Consider the following 27,286-nt stretch of genomic DNA (forward strand, 5'->3'; position numbering starts at 1 on the left):
AGCAATCTACCATAACACAAGCTGTAATAGGCATCTTGCCTGAGTAACTTCACATACTTAGCACTTCAAAGGTTGTTTTTTTCTTCTTCTAAGACCTATGTGTTTTTTTTTTGTTTGTTTTGGTTGTTGTTTTGTTTTGTTTTTTAACTGTGGTATTAAGAAAACCATGAAAGCTTTGTGAAGCTCACTGGGCTCAGTTTTCATTGTTGTTATGTGGTTTTCCTGTTGTAGAGCTACAGCTGTGAGTGAAGTGTTAAGTATGTATGCATCTAAAGAAAGATGTTGAGCCATCTCTGGGCTCTGTGTAAATGGAGTTTCACAAATCGTTTTAGAAAGCTAGCCCAGTAGTTTAGCTATAACCTCAGAACTGGAGAGTCGAAGGCCTGAGGATGGCAAGGTTAAGGTTAGACCTGTCTCAAAAAATAATACAAGAGCTGAGAGATGGCTCACTGGATCCCCAGAGCCCACATAAGATGCCAGGTGTGTGTGGGAGCCTGGTTACTATATGAGCCTCAGGAGGTAGAGACAAGGGATTCCCTTTGCAAGCTGGCTAGTGAGACTAGCTGTATCAGTGAGCTCTGAGTTTGATTGAGAGACCTGCCAAAATGAATAAGGTGGAAGAATGATTATGATTCCTTGTATCAACCTTGGCTACACACACACACACACACACACACACACACACACACACACACACACACACACACACGAGGAAAAATCCCAGACACTCTTTCTACCAAAAAAGTACCCCACAATTCTACCTCAGCCTGGCACTCAGCTGTATTAGCTATTGAGATAGCAGGAGAGAGTGGACTATTTTCTTACTCTTCCTGTTGCTGTGATAAAATACTAGGACAAGAGCAACTTAAGGGGGAAAGGGTTCATCTTGGATCATGTTGGAGGCTACTGTAAGTCATCACAGGGAAGTCAAAACTGCAGGAAATGAGGCAGCTGGTTACATCATATCCAAAGTCAAGAAGCAGAGGTTCATGAATGCTTGTGCTCAGCTTACTTTTTCCTTCTTATGTAGTCCAGGATTTCAGCCTAGGGAATGGTACTGCCCACTGTGGGCTATGCCTTCCCTTCTCAATGAACCCAACCAATGAACCTCTCAAAAGTATCCCAGGGGTCCACCTCCCTGGAGGTGATTCTGAATCTCATCAAACTGACAGCTGAGACCAGCCATCACAGACATTTTACAAGTTAAAAAAAATCTCTTTGTAGAGAACTGTAGAAGCACAGAATTTCCCACACTCTATCTTGAATCAAGTCAGGGAGCTGTCAGGTGGAACCACAGAGAACAAAGCTTTGTTGAAGGGCACAAGTGTACTCCACAAGGGACTGGGCCACATCTAGAAATAGCAAATTCCAAGGAGGTGGTTCCCAGAGGCCAGAGAATTGACAGGGTGGTGGTAGAGCTAGGGACATTTTCAGTTGTAGAAACAAAGTCTTTTCTGCAAGACCATTGGGGTTGTGCTGGATTTGAATTTAAACTCTGCTTGATACAACATAGATCTTGACTGTTCCCCAAAAGCCCATAGGTACTATTTCAAGATAATTGAAGCTTTAGAATCTGGGGCTTAGTAGAAAGCTGGGTCAAGGCATAACTTTTGTTATGGGTAGAGTTGTTAACGTGACACCTAAAGCCATATGGGGAAGAGGAACCTTAACTAAAGACTCACCCAGATCTGATTGGTCTGTGGGCATGCCTGTGAGGCATTTTCTTAATGGCTGATTGACATAGGAGGTCCCAGCCCACTATAGGTGGTGCCACCCCTGGGCAGTGGTACTGGCGTGTATAAGAAAGCTAGCTAAGGAAGCAATGGAGAATAAGCCAGGAAGCAGCAATCCTTCATGGCCACTGCTTTAGCTCCCACCTCCAGGTCCTTGCCTTGAATTCTTGCCCTGGTTTTCCTCATGATGGAGTCTAACCGGTATGTTAAAATAAACCCTTCCCTCCCCGGATTGGTTTTGCTCATGGATTTTATCACAGCAGTAGAAAAGCAAGCCAGGATACCCTTGAAGTGGCTATTATGGCTCCAGCTATTTCCGTCTTTCCCTTTGCTTCTTGGCCATCAAGAGATCAACAGACGGCTCTGCCACACACTTCTCCACGCTGTACTCTGCCACCACAGGGCCAAGCAACAGGACCAAGTGACCGTGGGCACAGGTAAGTATTCACTCCCTCCAATCTGTGCATCTCAAGTATTCCACAGATCCTAGAAGCTGATTAGTCCACTGTCCCTCCAAACTGTGCTTATACCAATGAAGAGAGTAAGAAGCGAGAGTCTGTAGTGTGTGTGGGGTAGTGGTGCAACTGGGGAAGCCCCTGCTAAAAGGACCAAGAGGTATCTGCCCCACATAGAGAGAACAGAGCCAAGACTGACTCCAGCCAGGGAAGAATTTTACCTTCTTTCCCTTGTGCCAGTCTGAGCGGAGTGGGTGTGGGGTAGGGTCGACAAGGAAGTTAGAAAACAAGACATTGTCTCCCTGCGTTCTCTCTACCACTTCGCTTCTCAGTGTTCGCTACAGCTTCTAAGCCCAGATCAGACAGAGAGTTTTAAATTAAATGAGATTAAAGTTTTGATTCAGATGTTATTGAATATTTTAATACCCCCAAATGCGACTGTTATTTAGTTTTAATACTTTTTGGTGGCTGAAAAGGCCACAGAATCTGCTTCAAATACCAAACGAAAGACAGAGGTGTTAAAAAAAGAAAGGATTTTAATATTTTACTCCACTTGCTTTGGGTTGTTAAACATAGTCCTTGTGGAGGAGGAGGAGTCTTTGTGCATAGGTCCTTGTTTTATGTGGGGAAATTTCCTTAGAACTAATGGCCAAACATGAAGTAATTAGGCAGAGGTTAAAAATACGATTACGGTTTTAGATAACAACACTCGGAACAGCCCACTCTTATAAACTGACGTCACAGATGCCCCTGCCTCTTTATCAGGGTCTCATGCAGCTGAAGTTGACCCGGAACTTCATGTGGAACCAAGGATGACCTTAGATTCCGATCCTTCTGTTTCTGCCTTCTGCATGCTGGGAGTACAGGTGTGCACTACCGTGCTCACTCTTAGGCAGTGCCAGGAATTAAAGCCAGGGCTTCACTTATGTTACAGTACGCTATACTCTGTCAACTGGGGCACAGTCGCTAGCAAGAACAAAAGCAAGAGCAAAACAAAAAAGCCACAAGCTTTTTCTCTGTACCGTTGTTGCCCTTGTGAGAAAATGTTCAAAGTCACAACAACAGCGTTGAAAGCAGAAGCAGGCTGCAGAGCACCTTGTTTTTCTTTGTTTTGATGCTTGTGTAATTATGGTACTTAGGAAAACACACACACACACAAAGCATACAGATTTTATTTTTCTAAAACAGAACTATGATTATACAGTACATATTTGGGTTTGATATGTTGATTTGTTGAATCTTTCCATGTTAATGCACAAAAATCTGCTGTAGTCTACGCTGTCATTTACACATGATGTAAGCATGTCCCCAAAGATGGGGCCTGGTTCTTAGAGTGGCCATGTTTTTTAATTGGTTGGCTCATTAAGGTGTGGAGAGATGGCCCCCAGGAATATGACTTTGTGGGTAAAAAAATCATGAGTTGCTGTGTGAGCAGGAGGACCTGAATTCAGAGCACCATCACCAGGAAAGCCAATCATGATGCCCCCATCCATAAACACTGTAGTGTGTGTGTGTGTGTGTGTGTGTGTGTGTGTGTGTGTGTGTGTGCGCATGTGTGTGTGCATGTGTGTAAATATGTCGATTCTGTGGGTTTGCATGATGGCCTGTCTAGCCCAGTGAGCTCAGCTTCAGTGAGAGACTGTGTCTCAAAGCATAAGGTGAAGAATACTTGATGAAGACACCCAATGTCAACCTGTGGTGCTTCCACATGTGCCTGCTTGAGTGAGGGAGGAAGGGAGGGGAAAGAGGGAGGGGGAGGGGAGGGGAGGAGGGGGAGAGGGAGAGAGAGGGGAGGAGGGGGGAGAGGGAGAGGAAGAGGGAGAGGGAGGTGAGGAGGGGGGAGGGAAGGGGAAGAGGGAGAGGGAGAGGAAGAGGGAGAGGGAGAGGGAGAGGGAGAGGGAGAGGGAGAGAGCGAGCAAGTGAGCTTTGGGGTCACCACTCTTGGAAGGGATTAATGATTAATGCAGCATTTATGGGACTTATGGGACCCTGGTTTGTTCCCAGAAGAATGAATTGTTATAAAAAGAATAAAACTGACTCTTTCTCACTCTCTGGCTTCTTGTCTTGTCACAGAATTGTGCTGTGCTCCTTACCAATGTCATGACTCCTGCTACGAGGCCTTTAATAGAGCCTAGTACAAGCTGGCAACATTTTCCTGAACCCTTGGCTTATTTTCTTTTTAAACTACCAAGCCTAAGGTATTTTGTTATAGTAATGGAAGTTGGCCTAAGAAAGAAAGTTAATACTGATGTGTGAAAGCCTTTCTATAACTCTACCAGAAAGTGTAGGAATGGCTTTGAGATGAGGCAATTGGCAAAAGTTAGAAGAGTTTGAAGGAGCAGGTTAGAAAATGCTAGATTGAGGCAAATGGAGCTGTGTGCATGATTGAGATAAGGATACTTTCCTCAATGTGTCCTCAGAAGATGAGAATCCTAGGAAATTGCTGTCAGGGTACTGAGTGTCCTATGAAAACGAATAGTGCCCATCCTTACACTACTGTGAAGAACCCAGCCTTGACCGTGCCCTGAGGCTTACATACGGTTAAATCAGAAGACAATCACAGAAGATATATGGTGGGGGGGGGGAGTTTCTAAACAACAAATATTGAGATGGGCTTTAGTGAGAGTCTTAGCAAGACTAGAGGATTAGTTCCTATCTTCATTTCATGGACAAAAATATCTAAGAAAAGCAACTTGGAGGAGAAAAGTTAATTTTGTCTCATGATTGGAGAACACTGTCATAGCCTAGAAGCCACTGAAGTGGCCTTTTCCTTACTGAGTCTAGGACCCCAGCTTATGGGATAATGCCAACTACTTTCAGGATAGCTCTCTGTTCCCCCGTTAATCTTTTCTGGAAACGCCCTATGTGCACACCCTGAAGTATATTTCCACATAGATCCTAAGAGTATTGACAACTGCAGTGGATATGTTAACTGTCACACTCAGATGAAAGGAAGGCAAACAGAACAGATAGATTAGGGAAGGAGGGAAAAGGATGGAATAGTCTAGAAGTGGCCTTTTGCTGGAAAAATCAAGGTTGTATCAAAGAAAGCCACCTACTAAAAAGAACAGTAAGAAACCTAGAGGACTCGTCTGATGTCCAGAGAACTGTCTCTCCCAGCATAGGTCCAGAAGCCTAGAATATAGATGTGTCAGGAACAGCCTTGGCGTTAAGCCAGGCCACCTCTGGTTCTGTTCCTGCCTGGTGAGGCATCCTGTGATAGCTCCGGGTGTGGGTTCTGCATAGATCATGCAGCAGCAGACCTCCGTGTCACCCGTGTGATGCTCCTTCAGTTACACACAGGCTACACAGAGTAGGGATGGCTTCCATAAAGTTTATAGTGGTTTGAGGTCAGCTGTAGGAGTGGAGCTGCCTGCCACAGAAAGCCCTGAGTGGAGTGACACACACTGTAGCTGAAGTCAAGATCCAAAATAAGAGGAACCAGGAGCTTGTAGTGTCTACCTGGGAAAGCCAGACACCCCAAAAGAGCAGCCAGGAAACTCCATGGGGGTGGGGCTTCCTGGGGCCTTGAGAGAGCCCTTGGTGAAGTGTGCATAGAACATGGTGCTGGGGTGTGGGAGGAGCAGGGGTAGAGCTGAGGAAATGGCTTTGTTAGTGGTGTCTGTGGCTCAAGGGTGAGGACCCATGAAAGAGCTGTGTATATCTCCCCCCTTACTGCTGGAAGGGTGGAGACCGTCGGGTCCCTAGAGCTCACTGGCAAGCCAGCCTAGTTTAATCTATGAGTTCCAGGTTCAGTGAGAGGCCATACCCCTAAAGATAAAATGGAGAGCAGCAGGATGGGCCAGAGGTAAACGCAGTTGCCGCTGAGCTTGATCCTTGAAGCCCACACGCTGGAAGGAAAGAACCACCACTGGCAAGGTCGGCAAGGTGTCTGCAGATCTCCACGTGTCCACTGTGATCTCTGGAAGTGGAGGGAGCGACTGTATTCCTGCACTCGGAGACTCGATACTATTAAGATATTGATACTCGCCTCATTGATCGGTGGCTTTAGTGCGAAACCTCAATCAAAATCATATGAGATATCTTTTCTTAACAATTGATAGGATGGTTCTAAAATGTGTGTCTGAGTGCAAGGGATCTATGCAGGCTGTGGTAAGCAGAAATCACCCCTCAAAATGTTAGCATTACACTAGAGAAGGGAATCTGCTTCTAGGCCATCTCTTCACAGTCCGTTTGGTTGGGTAAGTCAGCCACCTAGCCTGAGGGACAAGCCCTAGGAAGGGGGGTTCATCTTAAGCCATGCTAAAGAGATGGGTGGAATAATTATCCCTCCAATGAGATACTATGCTTTTCCTTCTCCAAAATCCTACATCCTAGCACAGTCCCTAGAAACCACCATGAGGTTTTGTTGGTGTTTGTCTTTCAGATGCCTGCCAGACGCCCTCCCCCACTCTCCCCTGCCCTCCCTCTGCCCTCCCGCCCTTTCTAACCTCTCACCACAGTGTGGCTCCTGTCTGGATGGAACTGATCTTCACACCAGCTTGACTCAGTGTGGCAGCCCCTCCTCACTTCTTTTATCTCTGGTTTTTCTCCCCTTGGGCAGCTGTGGACATTTGCAACTTGCCTTTCCTGAGAATTTCCTTTTTAACACTAATAAAATTGTCCTGAATCTCTGTTTCAGTCTGTTCTTAAATTCTTCTATGAAAGAGACTAAGAACCCCAAGGGGGACCCCTATTTTCTTGGTATTATGTACACCTCAAGTTTTGGAACTTGTGAGCAGTAATGCTACACGTTTTGAAGACCAAAGTGACACTGAAGGTCCTCTCAGCGAACCTTATAACGACATCCAGCAATCAACATAAGGATTTCTGTGACCCCGTGTATACAATGTAACCAGCCAATTAATCAGCTGACTGGAGCCCCTCGAATTAACGTCACTCATGGGCTCTTTATTTGGTAGTACCTTCCAGTTCCATAGACGGTGGCTTCAGTCACACCACACTGTCCCCTTTAGATAGATCTCAAGTCTCAGATTAGCTTCGGATTGACCAGCTATAAATTAGATCCCCCACAAAGCCTTCCTCATGTTTGATTAATGGCCTAGAGCTCAGGGCATTGCCTTCTTATGTTTGCTAGTTTATTAGACAATATTGACGAAGGGATGGATGGAGAGATGTGTGAAAAGGGGCGCTCAGAGCCTCTGTGCCACCTTCGGGAACCTCCATGGATTTGACTTTCCAGAAACTCTTCCATCCCTGTCCTTACTGGTCTTAGGGAGCAGTCATTGTCTACTTTGATTGATTAAGTCATTGGCTATTGAGTGCTGAGCCATCTATCTAGCCCCATTAAAAATATTTAATAAAGAAGGCTTGAATCTTAAGTCTGTACTGTACTTGAGCCATCAATCTGAGAAGAGAGTGGGTTAGCAGCCTGTAGAGCTGCCGTTCATCCCCCTCCAGCCAGAAGATTCTGGGGGTGGGGGCGTGAGGGCGGGTAACAACGGCAGCCTGTCATTCCAGAGCTCAGTCTTGTCCCTATGGGCTGCTGCTCAGTCGTGTCTAAGATTCATGGTGTTGCTGTATTTCTCCCTACGACCTCCTCTCTCTGGGAAGCCGGGGGTTCGCAAACACCAAGGCTACCGAGGTTTACATTTCCCCTGGGTTTGTGTTCTTTGTATTACATTGGGTTCGAGGGTTAACGCAGAGCAAACAAACCGTTAGCTGCGTGGCATGCATGTGCTGAGCCACCTGTACGTTTAAAACTCAGTACAAATGTGCTCTTACAACATAGAATGTCGAGTGCCCGTCTTTACCCGTACCAACTGGGCTAGGCTGGACCGCAGCCTCAGGATCAGCGCAATCTGAATTTTTGGACAGTTTGACCTCAGCACCACAGAGGCAGGGCAGAGTGGCTTCTTACTATTCAGTGTTCCTACTCCTATGTCATCCCTACTTTTGAGTCTGGCCTTTAAAAGAATGCGCAAGTCCAGTTTGACTTCCAGAGTCACTGTTAATGTTTATAGTTAGAAGTGACATTAACTTTTAAGATGGATTAGGGGTAGTGGCACCACGCGTCTGCTTCCCCAACACCCAGGATGCTGAGGCAGGATGATCATGAGTTCAAGAACCTCCCAGGGCGTGGCAGATGGCTAGGTGGTTAAGTGCACTTGCTACTGTAGGAGAGAACCTAAAACAGCTCCCAGACCCACACTGGGCAGCTCACAGCCCCCTTTAACTCCAGCGCCAGAGGATTCAGTACCTCCTTCTGACCTCCACGGACACACATGCACACACACACATGCACATGCACACACACACACATGCACACACACACATACACATGCAAACACATACATGCACACACACACATGCACGCACATGCACATGCACACACACACACAACACACACACACATGCACACACACATGCACACACACATGCATGCACACACACATGCACGCACGCACACACACATGCGCATGCACGCACATACACATATACACACATGCACACACACAGGCGTGCACACATGCATGCACACACACAGGCACGCACACACACACATGCACACACACACACACACACACACACACACTCTTGACTCCTATTTTTTCTCCAAATACCTAAAATGGAGCTGATTGCATCACAATATTATCTGGCGATCAGTGAGTTTAGACTCCTGAAGCTCCATGCCTGTGGGTTGCTGCACGCCTGATGTCAAATAGAGACAGGTCAGTTCTCCAAGTTATTGGTTCCTTTAGCCTAGATAGTAACTGCATTGGCTGGTCAAGAAGTAGGCATCATCTGTAACTGCAGAGAAGGAAGGGGCTGAATCTTGGTACTATGTTGCATTAACAGACACCTGAAATAGTCAATGTAGTTAAGAGAAAGGTGCCAGTTGGCTCCGTTTGGGAAGTCGGCTGTTTCCATGGCTTTAGGCTGATGGCAAAACAGCACATCATGGGAGGAGCCATGACACAGCCCAAGTCACAACAGGTTGCAAAAGAGAGCTTTCAAGGGCCATGCCCTAATGACCTAAATTGTCTCAAAGGCTTTGCCTCTTTAAGGTGACACCACCTCCCAGTGCCACTACAATTGGAGATGAAGCCACTAATATGTGGGCCTTTAGGGGATATTTAACATGAATAATGTAACAAAAGATTCACAAAATCAGATCAAAGAAAGCCTGGACTGTATGACACACTGTATCAAACTCATTTAGCCAGTTAGTGGATGAATCAATACACAGTCAACTTCCAAGGCCAGGCAGGGAAGGTTCCAGCGAACTCAAGTGCCAGCCAGGGCCAAAGCCTGGCCCTTTAATGCCACTGTGATTCTTATACTTCTTGGAAGGGTGCTTTCTCCTGTGGCAACGAGGCCGATGCGCATCCTACTGCTTGATATATGAACTACTCTAAGCTTCCTGTGTCCCCTCCTGGGATGGGTGTTTTAATATTCTCATTTATGAGCGAGGGGACCCAGTTACGAGAGGTTAAATCACTTACTTGGGATAAGTCATTAGGAATAGAACTTGGATTTGACCCTGGCAGTCTGATCCAGGATTTGTATTTTTATCCAAAATATTATCCTGGATAGATAAAGGATGAGAAGCCTTAGCAGAAAAGCTATTTTTACTTTACAAATTGGAGGTATGCAGGGGAAAAAAAAATCACAGAATCCAGAATTGTTGGACTTTAAGGTGAGATCCTCCTACCCCAGTGTAGACATATTTGTATAGGTGTGTGTGTGTGTGTGTGTGTGTGTGTGTGTGTTTATGTGCACTTGTATGTGCGCAGAGGCCAGAGGAGGGCTCTTCTTTCTCCACAATGCTTTCCAGTTTGCAATTTTTAGATGCAGTCTCTTGCTGGTCAAGTGTTCTAGTCTGGCTTCCAGGAAGCCCCGAGGATCTTCTTGTCACCTCCGAAGGCTGGAATTTCAGCTGGGGGCCACCAGACCTAGATTTTTTTCTTTTCCTGTAAGAGTTCTAGGGACTCAGACTCAGGTCCTCGAGTTTGCAAGGCGAGTTCTTCACCGACTGAGCCTCTCTTGATTTTACTCTCCTCTGCAGAGAGCAGAGCTCTGTGCATGTGAGCCCCCTCTCGTCACCCCTCTTAGTGAGTCTTTATTGTATAGAACGTGAAGGTCACAGAGGTTGTGCCCCCTTTCCCTTAGATATGTTCTTGGGGCCCAAGTGGCTCTTTGGGGAAGGCATGAACAATACCCTCCTCTTTCAGCCTGTGTTTCCCCTTCCCTGATTTTTCTATGTGGATGGAGAGCCACAGTGTCGCCCACGCAGTGTGCTCTGGTCCTAGTCTACTTTACTAAAGAGTAACTACTGTTTTGTATCTTGCAAACAGGTCTTTGATTCATGCCCTTCCCCCACAGCTTTACTTCCTTATTTTTCTGCTCCCTGTCAGTCAGCTACTGACATTTTGAAAGTCAATATTTACACTAGCCATATCTACATTTAATTTATATGAAATGGCCCCTGTCATGGGCTCTTGAAGAACCGGGCCATTTGTCACCCACCATTTACCAAGCTTGATTTTTTTTTTCTGAACAATGACTTGCTCATGATGGGACATTTATTTATAACAGAGCATAGCCTTCTTTTAAAACATTAAAACCTGAAGAATATTTCAATGAATTCTCTCACTGTCTGGAGTTTTCTATAACATTTCATTAGCTTTGACAGTTCAGTTTTATACAAGTGAAATTTGGTGGCTCAGAAGGGATGCCTTTTCGCACACAGCAGGCTAGGAAGTATTTTCTTCCTGCATTGGCTCAGCAAATGGAATCTAATCTCGAAGTCCCTGAGCTGTGTTCTGAGGCCCCTGATGACTTAAACTCTGATGGTGTGAGAAATTAATCAATTCCTGCCCTCGAGGTTTTTCCGTTGCTGCCACCAGACCACAGGGCCTTCTAATTGACACGTAGCCATGGGATGCCGGGGCACAAGGGCATCGCCAGTGGGAGTGTGTGAGTATTAGAGCCACCTTAAGAGGCCAGACTGGGTTGCTGGCATGGGCATATTTGCTCTTTTAGGAAAGGTGTTCTCTCTCTCTCTCTCTCTCTCTCTCTCTCTCTCTCTCTCTCTCTCTCTCTCTCTCTCTCTCTCTCCTCTGTGTGTGTGTGTGTGTGTGAGAGAGAGAGAGAGAGAGAGAGAGAGAGAGAGAGAGAGAGAGAGAGCACACACATGTGTGTGCATGCATGTATACATGTGTGTTCAGGGATATGTGTATGTATGTATACATGTGGAGTCCAGAGGTCAGGCCTGGAAACATCTATCTTGTTTTTTGAGACAGGTTCTCCCACTAGTACCTAGGACTTATCAGTTCTGGTCTGGCTGGCCAGAGAGCCCTGGCAGTTTCTGTTTCTCCCTCCTCCTCCTCCTCCTCCTCCTCCTCCTCCTCCTCCTCCTCCTCCTCCTCCTCCTCCTCCTCCTCCTCTTTCTCCTCTTCCTCAGTTCTGTGATCACAAAAGAGCTCTCTCTGTGGGCTCTGGGGATCACACTTAGATCCTTAGGCTTCTGCAGCAAGGACTTTACCAATGGGGCCATCTCCCTGGTACTAGCAAAAGGTGCTCTTAGTGATGATCTTAGGTTAGAATTCCATAAGCAGAGGCTACAATTGGGGTACACGGGACCACTGAAGGGAAGGTCTAGTCTTCTGGAAGTGCTTTGAGCTGCTGAGGGAGGCAGGACTGAGAGGGCTGCAGAGCAAGGCTGTCCAGGTTAGCACAGCTCTGGCTGGCCACAGATGATCTCACTGAGTGACCTCACCTTGAGGCTAGGTACTGGGCTCTTCAAGGTTTTAGATCTATTTCATCCTTTATTGTTGATATTCTCCTCTTTGATTGCATACACGTCTAAATATTTCTTTGGGCAAGTAAGTCTTCAGCCAAGTCGTACTACTTCCTGGCAAGATTGCCATGAGCTTCAGCATTTAGAACCCGAGGAACCGTTGGCTTTGGTCATCTTGGTAGAATTAAGAAGTACCCAGGGCGTGAATGGCGCCCCTTTGAGTTGAGTGTGCCTGCTCGGGTGTTTCCAGAGAGGAGTGACTGAAGGGAGAAGACAGACTGAATGTGGACAGCACCACCCGTGGGGCTGTGGTTCTAGACTAAGTGAAAAGGAGAAAGACAGTTGAGGACCAGCAGTCATCTCTGTCCTCCCAGACTCGGTGGGCATAGCCAGCCAAAACCAAGGTCTACTGCAAGGTACCTGTTGGGTGCAAGCATCCTTAAGAGTGCCAACAGGAGTAGATTCTCGAAGTGTACATGGCTTTTCTGTTCCACGTCAGTGGCAAGTGTGTACCGTCTAATTGACAGATGGAAGCCCAGGGCAGTGACAAAGCCAAGAGCGTCAAGTAGGAAGGGTTAGGAAACAGTTGCTCCTGCTGGAACCAGAATCTGTTTGGTTACAAAACCAGCAGGGCCAGTTAATACTGGCTTAAACAAATATGGTCTCATGGTTCCCACGTGGTCCTACTGGAAACAAACCACCATGCCATCCTTAGCATGCTGGCTCCATCCTCAGTACGCCTGTCATGGTCTCCTAACAGCCGCTGCATCTTGGCCTCTTATGTGTCATAGGCAGGAAGAAGGAGAGATAAAAGGAGCTGTACACAAGCAGCTCTCAAAGATGCCTTCAGACATGACTATGCCAGCACGTGCCTGCCCCCATCCGTGGAGAGGCTGGGGAATGCACCCTATGGCTTTTACAGCATCAACAATAGAGACAATAGGGATAAGAGAATAAGGCTGGGGGTTGGGCTGGCTTTCTTGTAGCATGTGCTAGAGAAATTTTAGTTTATCTTTGTGATGTTTTGTTTTGAGACAAGGTCTCACATAGCCCAGGTTGGCCTCTAACTTGCTATGTAGCAGAGGCTTGCCTTGAATTTCTGATCTTCCTGCCTCCATCTGCCAAGTGCTAAGATTACAGATGTGTGTCACCAGATGTGCGCCACCGCACCAGGCTGGAGCCGTTACTTTTCAACGTTATTTTCTGAGCAGGTAGTTTTCAGTGACTAAGGGTAGACTGCATACTATTTTGCATACAGAGAATCAGGGCAAGCTAAGGTTGAAGCTGCTTGCCCTCCAGCAAAGGGAGCAGTCCAGGGAGTTAACATCTATTCAGTATGACAGAAGCCATTAGGAAGAGATGGCATTCCCAGGCAGTTCCATCTAACAGAATGCATAAGATAGAGTTGGCCAATTGAGCAGAGGAAAGGTGGTTGGCTGAGACCACTTTGAAGACGAGACATCCATCTTTTATGTGCTCGTGGGTGATTCCTTCCTTTGAAACTCTGGGGAGTGGGGAGGTGGTTAGGGACGGGGATCTGGAGTGCTTTGTGGAACATTTAGGAGGATCTGTCCAGTGTAGAGGTGGACAGTGATGGTTGAGACAGAGTCATACTCTGTGCACCGAGCAGCAACCACTTCCTGTGGGTGAGTGACCCTAATTCCCACAGCACAGCATGTGCTCATGATAATCACCATCATGGTGTAGAAAAGAATTTGAAGCTGACAAAGTCTAAACCTAACTGTCTAACTAAGGTCTCAAAGCCAGACATGGAGGCATTGGATTTGAGCCCGATGTCTGACTGTGGACTTTTCTCCTAACTGATTATTCATTCCACAAAGACCTTAATGAACTTCTCTCATACGCTGGGCACCGCTCGAGGTGTGGGATGCGCAGTGCTAAAGGAAACATAATTCTCACCCTTGTGAAGCTTCCATCTTATTATAAATAAAGCCATGATGCACATAATAAATAAGCTTAACATAGGAAAACAACTGCTTTGTACATCTGGTAACTGTTTTGTAAACTGACGGTGATCTTGAATTCCTGATCCTCCTGCTTCAACTTTCCCGAGAGTACAGTTGGGAGCCATGATGGCTCTCAGTTCTGGGAAGCCATCACACCTGGCTCTGAATGCTTGGGCTTCTTTTTTTTCTTCTGTTTTTATTTATGTGTGTTTATGTATGTGTATGTGGGGAGGGTACATGTGTAAATGTGTGTGTGTGTGTACGTGTGTTTACATGGTTGATGTCAGACTCATCCTTCTTTATCTTATTCATCAAAGCAGGGTCTGGTCTCTATTGCAGTCAGAGCTCTCTGATGTGGCCAGTCTCCCTCGCCATCTTGCCCTGGGGATGCCCTCGTGCCTCCGGAGGCTGAAATTATAGGAGGATGGCATGCCCACTCGGCATGGGTTCTGGGACTCAGACGTCAGCTCCTCAGGCTTGTGGGCAATATAACCACTGAGCCATCTCCTCGACCCTGCTGGGGACGGTGGTCTTTAAAGCAGTAGTCTGGGAAGACTTTGGGTTCATTGGACGACTTTGATGTCGGGGAGGATCTATTTTCATTTCCGAGGATGAGAACCCAGGCCATGGCTGCGGATAGAGCCTTGGCTTCTGACCTTTTATTATGAAGCTGTACTATATTGTCATTTGATCTTATAACTTCCTGTGATCTATATTGGGCAGCATGGCAGGGCTTGAAATGAGAAAGTAAATCTAGCGAGGAGGGGACTTTTGGTCTAGATGAAGGGATTTAGAGTAATGTCCTTATAGATTTCAAAGCCTTTTTTTTTCTTCTATACTTACATTGTCCCCAGTGGTCCCAGTGCACTATATAAAGGCACAGTGTTTGATGTTGCAAGAGAAAGGGTGTTTTGAATATTTAAGAGCAGGATGTGTCTTATGTCCTTTCCTTTTTAAGTTTATTTTATTTTTTAAAGTGTGTGTGTGTATGTGAGAGAGAGAGAGAGAGAGAGAGAGAGAGAGAGAGAGAGATAGTTTGGGGCACCTAACCAAAGGTAGGGTTTGGTCTCTATCAGAGACCAGAAAAGGACATCAGATCCCATGGAAGCTGGACCTACAGACAGTTGTGAGTGCCCCAGTGTGGGTGCTGGGAGCTGAAGTCTGGTCCTCTGGGAGAGCAGTGTGTGCCTAACCACTGAGCCAACTCTCCAGCCTAAACTTAGATCACACACCCATGGGAGAGATGAGATAGGCTGGGAAATTGGTTCAAAAATGAAAAATTTGTTGTACAGAACACACTGAAAGTTTCTAGAGCAGACCACAAGGAAAAATTGAACGTATGATAAAATTATTCTAAATATGAGTTTCTTCCTGCTTCTTGTTGCTCTGCAGAGCTTAAGACTGTGTTTGCTGTTGATAACAGGGGTATTTCCCATGTGGGTTAGCAGCTCTTAAGTCAGACTCCTCAGCCAGGATTTGGATCTCTCTCTCTCTCTCTCTCTCTCTCTCTCTCTCTCTCTCTCTCTCTCTCTCTCTCTCTCTCTCTCTCTCCCTCTCTCTCGTTTTGATTTAGATATGCTCCTGAGATGATCTGGCAAAGTCCTTTGTCTTTGTTGTGCAGAGACCACCAAGGACTCTCTCAGCTGAGAGGTGGGCTGACTTACACAGTGACTTCATGCTGTGTTTGGAGCCAGTCTCCCAGAGGGATTCCGCAGGAATACTGGGGCAGACCTTAAATGCCCAGGTAGACAATTTATAGCATCCCTTCACACTTAGATGGAGCCTGAAGGTCAGCCAGAGGTGAAGGCTGGGGGATGCACCCAGGAATCTTTCTAGTTGTCTTTGCAACCCTGGGCACATAAGGGAACTTCTATATTAAAGCAGCCTAGCAGAAGTTTTCAAAGAAGAACACATTTTTTTTCTCTTTACATTTTTTTCTTTTTCCAGGTTTTATGTATGTGTGGTATGCACATACGTGTATACACATTTTTGTATGTGTGTGGGTGTTTGTGCATGTATGACATGTATATTCAGAGGCATAAGACTGATGTCAGGAATCATTTTTGATTGCTTTTTCCACTTAATTTGCTGAGTCAGGTTATCTCAATCAAACCCAGAGCTCATGGATGTGGCTACTCTTGCTAGGCAACTTGTCTGAGGAACCCTGGTCTTCACTTTCTGAGGCTGGGATTGAAGGCTGGCTGCCTTACCTACCTCTACTAGATGTGTTCTGGGAATCCAGACTTTAGTGGCCATGCTTGCTCAGCCAAGTGTGTAACTATGGGACATCTCCTAGCCTGTTTTGGTCAGCCAACTGTTTGCCCTGATGTCACAGCGGTCAGGTTGTTTTTTTTAATTTGTTTGTCTGTTTTTTGGTTTTTGTTTTTCTTTTTACATGCATCTGTAAGAAAAAGATGATTTACACTAAGCAAGCTCTGAGTTGGGTCACAAAGAAATCTGTCAGTGACTTTCCAGGGTTGTACGAGGAAGGATCAGTGACATTGGAGAGCCCTAGCCCTGCCCCTGTTGCTTCCAGCGGCTCTAGGCTGTCCGTCTCCACTGTGATTGGTAGATTTTCAAGGTACCTTTCAGCTGAGAGAGAAAATGGGATTAAAGAGCTGGGTTGTTTACTTTTCTCACAGAATACCCGATGGACACAACTTAAGGAAAGAAGGGTTTATATCGGCTCCCAGGTTGAGGACAGTCATCTTGGTGGACAAGGACCAATGGCAGAAGCTTGGGTCTGGACAACCCGGAAGTAGACACTAAAGCATGCTGGTGCTCTGCTCATTTTTCTCTTTTTATCCAGTCTAGGACCGAACTCATAGAAGGATGCTGTGATTGGTCCTGCCCACATTAGGGGCGGGACTTCCTGTTTTGTTTACCCTAATCTACAAAGCCCTCTAGTCGATGATCAGTGTTTTTCTTCCTTTGATTGAAAATAGATTTTCCCCCTCATATAATACATCCTGATTATGGTTTCCCTTCCCTTTCTTCTTCCAGTTCTTCCTCATTTCCCCTTCCATCCAGATCCACTCCCTTTCTGTCTTTCATCAGAAAATGAACATGTGCCTAAGGGGTTATAATATATTATGATAAAACAAAAACTAACATACCAGAATTGGATAAAACAAGCAGAAGGAGACAGAGCCCAAGAAAAGGCATAAGAAATAGAGACACATAGTTTGCACCCTCAAGAATTGCGTAAAATCACTAAACTGGAAGCTATGATGAAGGCATCCTGTTTAGGACTGGATGTTCCAGGGCGTCTCATTCTCTGGACAATAAAGCAGATAATTGTGTTGGTCGCCATAGGTACTGTGACAAATACAGTTTATGGAGTGCCTAGAACACTCCGGCATATGAGAGAGAGAGAGAGGGAGAGGGAGAGGGAGAGGGAGAGGGAGAGGGAGAGGGAGAGGGAGAGGGAGAGGGAGAGGGAGAGGGAGAGGGAGAGGGAGAGGGAGAGAGAGAGAGAGAGAGAGAGAGAGAGAGAGAGAGAGAGAGAGAGAGAGAGAGAGAGAGAGAGAGAGAGAACACATATAGAATTTGGCACGACACCAGGCCTTCTCCTGGTTACAATTGTTAGCATTTAGTCTAGACTCAGTCTAACAGTTACCTGACAATAGCCAAGTATGCTTCACTATAAAAAGGGCTGCCTGCCCCCTCCTCTCTCTCTCTCTCTTGCTCTATTGCTCTCCTGTTCTTGGTCTCTTGTCCTTGTTCTCTTCCCCTCTTCCCCCTCACTCCCCATTCCCCTCCCTGGTCTCTCTCCACATGCTCATGGCTGCCCTCCTCCCTGCCTTTTTCTCAACTCCCCTCCCCATGCCCTGAAAACCCTCTATTCTATACTATACCATCTTGTGTCTGGTGAGGGAAGGGATGCCTCAGCATGGGCCCGCAGAGTAACCCCCATCCCCCACACAATACCATGCCCCCACTAAACATATCTCTGGTTTCTCTTTCTTTGTATAAGTCACAACAACAATTATTTTGATTTCTATAAGTAGCTCTTGGGTTATTACCATGCCTTTGTAGAGACAGGGCCCATGATTATTGGGAGCTCACACTGCACAGGTTAGATGATGTAGTCACTCGATTTCGCGTCATATGGTCATATGGCTGACCCTTTCACCATCTGCCAAGAGTCAGGGTGAAGGCGTAACTCTCACCAGAACTCCGTCCAGGCAAGGTAGATAAGCCGATGTATTTTTCCTGGGAAAGTGATTCACAGCCTTTCCCACCAACACTTGAGAATGAGTTGGTCATGTCTCCTCTTGGCTCATGCCAGAATATGACAGAGGCTCTCTGTCTTATCTTTCTCTGTCACATGGCCACAGGTAACTTCATATATATATAAATTAAAGAACCATATCACATCTAGCACTAACTCCACGGGTTCCTGTAGAATATTTTATGATGCCCCAAAAGTACACATTCTTTAATTTAATTACCTCCAGTCTAGACTGATTTGGATCAATTCCTTTGTAAACTTTCCATTAAGTGCAGTTTTGAAGTAAATATCTTTTCTATGTGTCTTTGTACAGATACAAGAACATGTCTACAGGGTAACTTTAACAAATTTACTCATGTATTTTTAAATTTAATTTGAACTCTTGAATATAGAAAGTTCTACACACAAAAATGACTTTATTTGCAAGGTGATCTGCTACATTTTTAACCACTCAATCATTTCATATTTAATTTGGACACATATTGAATACTTGAACCTCCTTAAGTTACTCTGGTAACACTAGGAGGAACACATACAAACTAAATAAAGTCTGAGGAACTAGAGGTATCAAGCAAGTTCCTAATTTTATCTACTGTTGTTTCTGTTTATTTGTAATCTGTGTTTTTTGTGGTTTCAGTTACCATGGTTAGCTGTGAGTCAAAAATATTAATGGAAAATTCTAAAAGTAAACTATTTGAGCTTTCAGTTTCAAACTGCTTTGAGTAGCATGGTGAGATTTTGCCTTTTCCTACTCTTTCCAGGTCATGGATGCTCCCTTGTGCAGCAAATCCGTGCTACACACACTACCCACCCGTTAGTTACCGTGTGGCCTTTGCCGTGAAGAGATCACTTGTAATAGTGTCAGAGCATTTGTGTTCAAGTGGGCCTTACTTGATAATGGTCTCAAAGCCTGAAAGTCAGGATGGCCGCTCTTTGGATGTGTCACATAGAGGAAATAAGGTACTTCTCTTATGTGAAAAAGTGGAAGGTCAAAAGCCATGGTATGTATAGAACTTAGAACTAGGATACTAGGCATCTAGTGGGGATATTGAATCATTTCCTACATGTAAGAGGTACACACACATACACACTTCTGAGTGTATACATATATAGTAGTATATAGATACGATTTTGGTAATATTTGTCAAACTATTTACCCTGTTTCTGATTAATTACCCTATTATAGAATTAATCAAGATTGGATGCAGGAAATGCCCATGGGGCATCAAATCAATGCATGAAGCTGCTGGATGTTCTCATGAAGCCTTCTCCATCTGGGTTCTGGGTTTTGCTGCTCTCCTGTCTGGTCTGGGAGAGTGACCCATGTGGTCTCTACCAGAGTTTGCAGGCCAGACATGACAGTGGTGTCACACCCAAAGCATCTATGGAAGTGTTTTCCATGATGGAGCTCATGGTATACTGAAGTGTTTTCTGTGACAGCATGCATGCACACTATACCTACAGATGGGATTTATATTAGAAAGCCTACAGTCCAGATGGTTGAACTATGGTTCTTTATGGAAAGGCTTGCCTTCCCCTTGGTTTATAGCTTGATGCATACCCTGCCCTCTGGCTCCCATTGGGTCCATGGCAAGAACAGGAGGGGACGGGGCAGGGGAGCCTACAGAAGGGAGTTGTAGGCTGTATTCTACTGGCTGCCACACTTATCTGTTTGCCAGAGGATGGCTTTGTTTCTGGACAGAGAATCCCAGCGCTTCCTGGGAGACTCTCCAGTTGTCTCTCTCTGCCTCTGGGTTCTGGTGACCTTACTCCTGAGCCCAGCCATGGGCCCAGAGACAATACTTCTTACTATAATGAGCCCTGTGGCCCTGTGCTATGTCCTGTGGCTTTCTTTGCTTTGCCATTTCTATGCAAACAGCCTTTTATGAAACCAATCTTAATTTATCTTAATTTATTTATACCTTATTCCTTCTAGGATTCAAACTGAACAGCAGGTTACTGTTTTATGTATATATTGTGACCTAAATTTGAGGGCATAAAGAAAACCCCGAGAGGAGCCTCATGAGAATGGTACCTGCTTGTCTGTGCCAGGGGAGGGTGTCGCTAACCCTCTCCACGTTCTTACTTTCGGTTGAGTCTGCGTGATGAAGATGTATGACTTTTCCCTCTAATGGAAAGAAGCAGTAAGTAATATAAGGGGAACAAAACAAAAACAAAAACAAAAACAAAAGCATACACCTTTCCTGGGAGGAATATAGGAATGGAGAGGGTATGCATGGCTCACTCGGGGTTTAGACATGTAAATGGTTGGATGGTTGTCTCTCTCTTCATGCACGTGTATCCCAGAGACAGTCCCCCCACTCCCACCATACACACTAGGAAATACGTCAGCTCCTCAGTACCACAACTTTAGCCACTGAACCCTAACCTTGGCCCCAGTGGCATATGCCATGCACCTGCTGTGGGGATGGGGCGCTCACACCTAACACCTGCACGGTGATGATGCTAAAGGCCCGGCCTGCACTATTGTGTGTTAGGCCACTGTTCTTCCAAGCATACTGTCTGCTGTCAGCGTGGGTCCTGTGTTGACATGGGTGGCTGGTTGTTACCTGCTAATCAAGTACTCTCTGGAGGAAGCCTGGGCTCTGTCTTAAGCATGACTAACCAGCTCAGGCTTCGAGACTTCCTGACATCTAGAGCCTCCTCAGGAGCAGTCTGGCCTGCTGATTAAGTTTTCTTGCCAGAAGATCAAGAGCTCATGCAAATGGGTCTGTGGTGACTGGCTCTGACTTTTAAAAAGTCCCAGGAAGTTCTGTTGGGGTTTTTGTCCACATCAGTGATTTCCATAGGAAGCGGCCAAGCAGAATGAAAGCAGCAGTCAGGTGTTAACTCTAGCAAACAGATAGAGAGGCAGACTAGGAGAGGCCCTGATTTACTATGTAGTAGTACTCTGAACAGTATAGACTTGACTATCAGGTGGATCATGTGGTAACTGTCTCATGACAGGGGGTGTCATGAACCAAAAGCCTCCTGCTGTATCCCAGATGGCTTAGTGGTTAAGAGCACTGACTACTCTTCCAGAGGTCATGAGTTCAATTCCCAACAACCACATGGTGGCTAATAACCATCTGTCATGGGATCTGATGCCCTCTTCTGGTGTGTCTGAAGAGAGCAACAGTGTACTCAGATCCATAAAATAAATAAATAAATCAAGAAGAAGAAGAAGAAGAAGAAGAAGAAGAAGAAGAAGAAGAAGAAGAAGGAGAAGGAGAAGGAGAAGGAGAAGGAGAAGGAGAAGGAGAAGGAGAAGGAGAAGGAGAAGGAGAAGGAGAAGGAGAAGGAGAAGGAGAAGGAGAAGGAGAAGGAGAAGGAGAAGGAGAAGGAGAAGGAGAAGGAGAAGGAGAAGGAGAAGGAGAAGGAGAAGGAGAAGGAGAAGGAGAAGGAGAAGGAGAAGGAGAAGAGGAACTGCTGGGGCAGAAGGTGTTTAGTCTGAAAGCTCTTTGAGACCTGCCACTTGGCTAAGGTGACTGGGAGATCCCCCTCTACAATGGCTAGTCCCCTAGCAAGGGACCTCTGGATGGAGGGGTGAGGCTAGGAGTGCTGGGCTATGTGAGGTCATGACTGACCTCTTAAACTCTTTGCCAGGGCTCTTTCCTGACTTCTGTACACCAGCAATGGGGAGGGACACTCCCTGCAGCGAGAGAGCTCCAGGCAGGGTTGGTAGGTGCTATGTTAGGTTACAGACAGGATTGGGAATGGAGCTGACTACCCTGGCTCTCTTTGCTCTACACAGAGACAACTAAGAATGTCTCCACAGCTGCTGTATGAGCCAAGGACTGTCCCAAGGTGTCTTGTTAATGTCCACTCCTGTTGACATCAGAAACAAGTCTCCAGACAGAAATATCACTACTAAACATCTTGGGTAGTGAAGGAAACCAGAATTGCTGGAGAGGTCAGAGCCTGAAGCTCTGTGCCTATTTGAGGAGGCTCTTCATGCTCTCTCTATGGAAGGGAGCTGGGGATGGGCATCTGCCTCCCCCCCCCACCCCGACTCCCAGGCTCACAGCTGCAAAGGTTTTCTCTAATGCCAGAGACTATTTTGTAACTTCTACATTCACTAATTTTTGCCCCAGTAGGCCATCAAGGAGAAAATATCCAGAAGGTTGGAGCAAATGCCATTAAGTTTTCTTCCTAATGTAATGCTTTGGGTGGAAGTTGATTCCCCCCTCCTTTAATGAAAATGTATTTATCCTTATCAGAGTAGCCTTGGGAAGCTCTGAGCAGATGAGTCCCCGAAGCCTGTAACTACCCAGGAGGATGCATTTTGCTAAAAGCCTGGACATCGTGGGGAAAATGATAAAAAGGACCACATTGGGCAGATAAAATGCCAGTGGTAGAAGGGCCCGAGGCAAAGGAAATTGAAAGAAAATGGAAGAAATGAGAGAGAAATTGCAGCACTGAGAATATTTGAGTGTATTCCCCCGGAGAGCAAAAATGACATGAATTTTTAGAACAAAATATTAATGCTTAAAAGTGCCAAGTCATGGCTGCCTGTGGCTTCTGATTGCTGGCTTCGAGTTTAGCCATTAGACCCAGAGGTGTGTCTGCAATGGTGTTCTTAGAGGCCATTAGATCTTAGAGGCTCGAACATAATCAATAAATGAATTCCCCAAGAGACTCAAACTATGGTGGCATGATTAGGAGGGGGTGAAGAGTACCAAGATGAGCTGTAGAGGGACCGGGCTACTGGGGACACCTTCTTGGGACTCTGTCACCATGGTCATTGCCCATGTAACTCTTTTTTCTTGGCTTCTCACCGTGATGGACTGACACCTATGAAGGTGGGAACCAGGACAAGCCAGTCCTCTGTAACCTGTTTTCTAGGCTGTTGCCCTCGTAGTGGGGGATGGCTAACTAACTGGGAGGGAGCTCTGCTTTATAGGAGGAGAATCAGAGTAGGAGTGAAGCAGGGGCATCCTGGGAAGCCATGCGAGGAGCTCCTAGGGAGACTGTCATGTATTGTAGAGTCACTGTGACATTTGTTGTGCTGATAAAAGCTTTCATTTGAGTATACCGGGTAAAACACAATCTGAGAGCCATCTCAGCTTCATCCCTATTATAATCGGATATTTTGGATATTTTAAAGCATTTGCTTCTAAGTTGTTTTCTTCTACCTCACACAAATCTATTCTCCCCCCCACTCTTACCCCCACCCCCCGCTCCCAGTTTTAAATCTCTCCCACCCCATACAGTATTCCAGGCTCTAAACTGCTTCTTTCATTTAAAAACTATCTCTCATTATTTTGAGTTCTGAATTATACATATATTTTGCTTTTAATAACTTCCTGTTGAGTGATTGAGGTCTGACTGCCCAGAGTCGTTTATGTTTCCTATTATTTGTGGAGGTTTCCTGCATGCACAGAAGACACATTTCCGATAAGTGTCAAGAGAAGGAGTTTAATTTGGCAAATATTTATGGAGTGCTAGCTTTGTTCTGGCTGGGGCAGTGGCTCACAGGAAGCCGGCTGTAGTAAATGGGTTAAAACACAGTGCCGAATAATCACTGTACTTATGGAACAAGGCAAAGCTAAGACACACACATCTAAAAAGCTATGAGAAACAGAATCTGAATTTTTTTTGAGATGATAAAGTGTTGAATTAGCCATTCTCCAACTATTGGAATTTACAGCTTATATTATGTCTGACTAGTATTTAAATTTTTTTTCATATTGGGGAAGCATCTTCTTTTCAGAGTTTTAGAGATAGAAATGTCCTTATTTGGTTGGGGCTATGAGTCTAGAGCTCCTGGGACCTATGCTCATCTTAATTGCAAAGCAGCTAACTGGTTACACCGTGTTCCTCCACATGTCACCCATTTCAGCACAGTTTGTGGGAAAGTGATGTGGGCGACTTCCCTATTTCACAGAGAAGAAAGCTAAAGCTTAGAGATCTTAGGTGGCTTGTAATAGCTTGAAAGGATGGTGTTGTTTCAGATTAGCACCAAAAGGAAAGACCAACTATCGTCCATGGGAAGTACTAGAGATATCAGAGAGGCCATGGTGGTGGCGGTGGGTATTGGAGGAGGCAGGAACAGCAGGAAAGACCGTATCAGGACATTAGTGTCACCTTTACTGGGCTTGATCAGGGGACAGGATGTGGACACTTGGCTCAGAGATAAAGAAGGATGTGGAGAACACTCAGAGCATGAACTTGCAAATGAATATGACTATGTCTTTTGAAGTTACCCCCTGGCTCAGCGGTCCTTGGACTTACCTCTTGTCCTTATGCAGTAGTATGATTCAGAAAGAAGAACAGAAAGTGATTGGTGAGAGGTGACATGGGTCTTCTTTGCAGTGAAGGAGCCATCACCCAGAGTGTTCTTGGTCCCTGTCTTCATTCTCTTTTCCTCTGGTTTCACCCTTGTGTCCAGGAAGCCTTTTGTTAATTCAGGATAGAATTGTCTCTGCCTTTTCCTTCCCCGAAGTCTCCATCAGTGACTCTGTAGCCTTAAAAGAGGATCCCCAACACTCAAGTGATGGCAAACCCCAAATGTACCCGGATCCATTGAATGTTTGTTTTGTTTGATGGTGGCATATTGATTGGTGCTCTAAGATCAGATTGTTACTGAAGATATTTGGGCCACAGTTTGAGATGGGTTTATCCACTCCTTCTTAACCAATTAGGCCAATTAGAGGAACAAACTAGACTGAAAAGCAGAGAAAAGAGATTATTCACTGTAGCCACACTGGGAAGATGGAGCGAGAAAGAGATCCAGAGATGAACCCTAAATCCCTTCTTTTGGGGCCTGATGCAAGGCTTGTGTCTCAATGGAAAAAATGGAGGTTTTCATAAATAAGTCCTGGTCAGGTGCGGTTCCTACCCATTATTGCTGTCTTGATTCCAAATCCTCCCTCAAGGTGGTCTGACTGTGTGAAATCTCTTCCTGAGAGAATAGCTCCCCACCTGGCTAACATCATGTTTTAGTCTTTTCCTGTTGTCCACATGAGATGTTTTGAGGAAAATTCCCATTTCTGGGGCCACTCTTTCAGTACTGTAATAGTCGATGAGCAGGATACAGGGATCTCCTGGGAATAGCTTCGTTCCTAGGGTGAAGGTAATAGGAGCTGGACTGTCTCAATGCCCTTTCCAGCTTCAGCAAGTCAGACTGAAGTACAAGGATGAGCCTGGATACAGGCTTAGAAGCCTGGGTACAGGCTCAGAAGTGAGCCAGCTTAGCATATATGCCAGTCCCTTCTGCTCTTCCATCTGGCTGCTTAACATGCAGGATCTAGCTGCATCCATCCATTCATCTATCCATTCATGCAAACAACCTCTGATGCAATGAAAAATCATTCAGAAACTACAGTATTTCAGGATTTCTAGCTTTTCAAAAGTAGTCAGCCCACTGCCCCTTGTGAGATGAATTGTTGGCAAGCAAATGGGATCTGAGATCTTCAACAGGAAGACTGGCTTGCCTGTACTTCCTAAGACCCAGCATTTCTGTCTACTTTTCTATTCTGACTAGTATGTAAGAGTAGGGGTCCACCTGTACCTATGCCTCCACAAATCCCCTATCTGTATTTACTATCTGTTATGGTTTGCATATGCTCAGCCCAAGGAGCGGCTCTATTGGGAGGTGTGGCTTTATTGGAATAGGCGCGTCACTGTAGGTGTGGGCCATGTTCCTGCCTTGATGATAATGCACTGAACCTCTGAACCTGTAAACCAGCCCCAATTAAATGTTGTCCTTATAAGACTTACCTTGGTCACGGTGTCTGTTCACAGCAGTAAAACCCTAAGACACCATCTTAATCCAAGACTGGAGTGTGTCATGAATACAGACCACTTTCCTTTGTATTGGCCTGGACCTGTTGCATAATAGTTCAAGAGTTTCCCTCATCTATATTTCTGTGGGATACTCCCATCATGCCTCATTTTCAGTTGTGATAACCGCTTGACTGACCATAAAACTCCAATCACCGTTAGCCAAAACCCAGCCCTCATAAAAATGATAGCCGCTAAGTCAAAGTATGTAATGTAATAAAAAGGAAGACAGCAGTTTCATTTTTCAAGACTGACTGTTAAGCCAAAGAAAGACTTTTTAAGTCCTTGAAAGGAATCATTAAGATATGTGTTCAGCTTGGTCACCACTCACCATCTTCTTTGAATCAGAATTGATGAAGCCTTTTGTGGTTTGGCTTATGTCCTTATTTCAGAAACATCGAACCTTTGAATCATGTCAAGGTGTCTGTCTAGAGGACAATTGTAATTCTTTTCTTCTGAGTGGCCTATTGAGACCGGACGTTAATGAACAAACAGGACCCAATGATGTTGAAAAGGAATTGTGAAGGGACCAGTGAGAGCCAGGAGCCTTCACATGCCTTTGCTTCTTTTAAAAACCTCAGGAATAAATTGCTCCAGTCACTGAGGCTAACGAAGAAATGATCCTTAGGAATGGCCCAAGAAGAATGTAGAAAGTGGCAGTGACCCTGCTGTGACACCACCTTACCCTTCTTTAAAGTCCCTGCTTCCAGTCATTGAATCCTCTTTGGTTGAAAGACATTCCTACATGGTCTAGGAAATATACCAACTGAAGTTTGTTTTGAAGCCTTCTTTAACAAATAAAACTTTATTATTTATTTGTTTGGTGTGTGTGTGTGTGTGTGTGTGTGTGTGTGTATACATATGCCACAACTTGAGAACTTGAGTGTGGAAGTCAGAAGACTACTTGTGCAAGTCGGGCAAGTTGGTTCTTTCCTTCTACAATGTGGGTCCTGGGGATTGAACTCAGAACTTTTGAATTGGTGGCAAGTGCCTTTAGCCATTGAGCCATCTCACCAGCCCTTGAAGCTGAAATTTGCAAGCCAGACAGAAAGGAAAGTAATGTTACTTTCTTACCTGTCTGTCTGTCTATCTGTCTGTCTGTCTGTCTGACTGTCTTGTCCAAGAGCAAGACAGAGAAAACAGAAGGAGCAAGGCTATAATTTCTTGCTAGCATTCTTCATTTTTGAGACCAAGTGTTGCTATGCAGACCAGGCTGGTCTTGAAGGATCCTCCTGCCTAGGATGCTGGATTACAGGTGTGTGCTACCACACAGAAGTCTCCTGGCATCTTGAAGTCCTTTGTTCTTCCTGAATTTGTCTCTGCTTCCTCCATGGGCTTTCACACAATAG

The 27,286-nt window shown here is 45.5% G+C and overlaps 1 long non-coding RNA gene across 4 annotated transcripts in view; it reads left to right on the top strand.

Moving 5' to 3' along the window:
- Positions 1 to 27,286, top strand: part of Gm39447 — an 89,300-nt gene that overhangs the window by 18,108 nt on the left and 43,906 nt on the right. For 3 of the 4 annotated variants that reach the window (XR_001779314.1, XR_001779315.1, XR_001779317.1), the window contains exon 2: positions 2,081 to 2,170. The exons of the other annotated variant lie outside the window; for it this stretch is intronic. This is a non-coding gene — a long non-coding RNA (predicted gene, 39447). The remainder of the gene's footprint in view (positions 1 to 2,080; positions 2,171 to 27,286) is intronic. 4 annotated transcript variants of the gene reach the window in all.

Source organism: Mus musculus, chromosome 9 (genome assembly GCF_000001635.26).
Source record: "Mus musculus strain C57BL/6J chromosome 9, GRCm38.p6 C57BL/6J".
Taxonomy (NCBI): domain Eukaryota; kingdom Metazoa; phylum Chordata; class Mammalia; order Rodentia; family Muridae; genus Mus; species Mus musculus.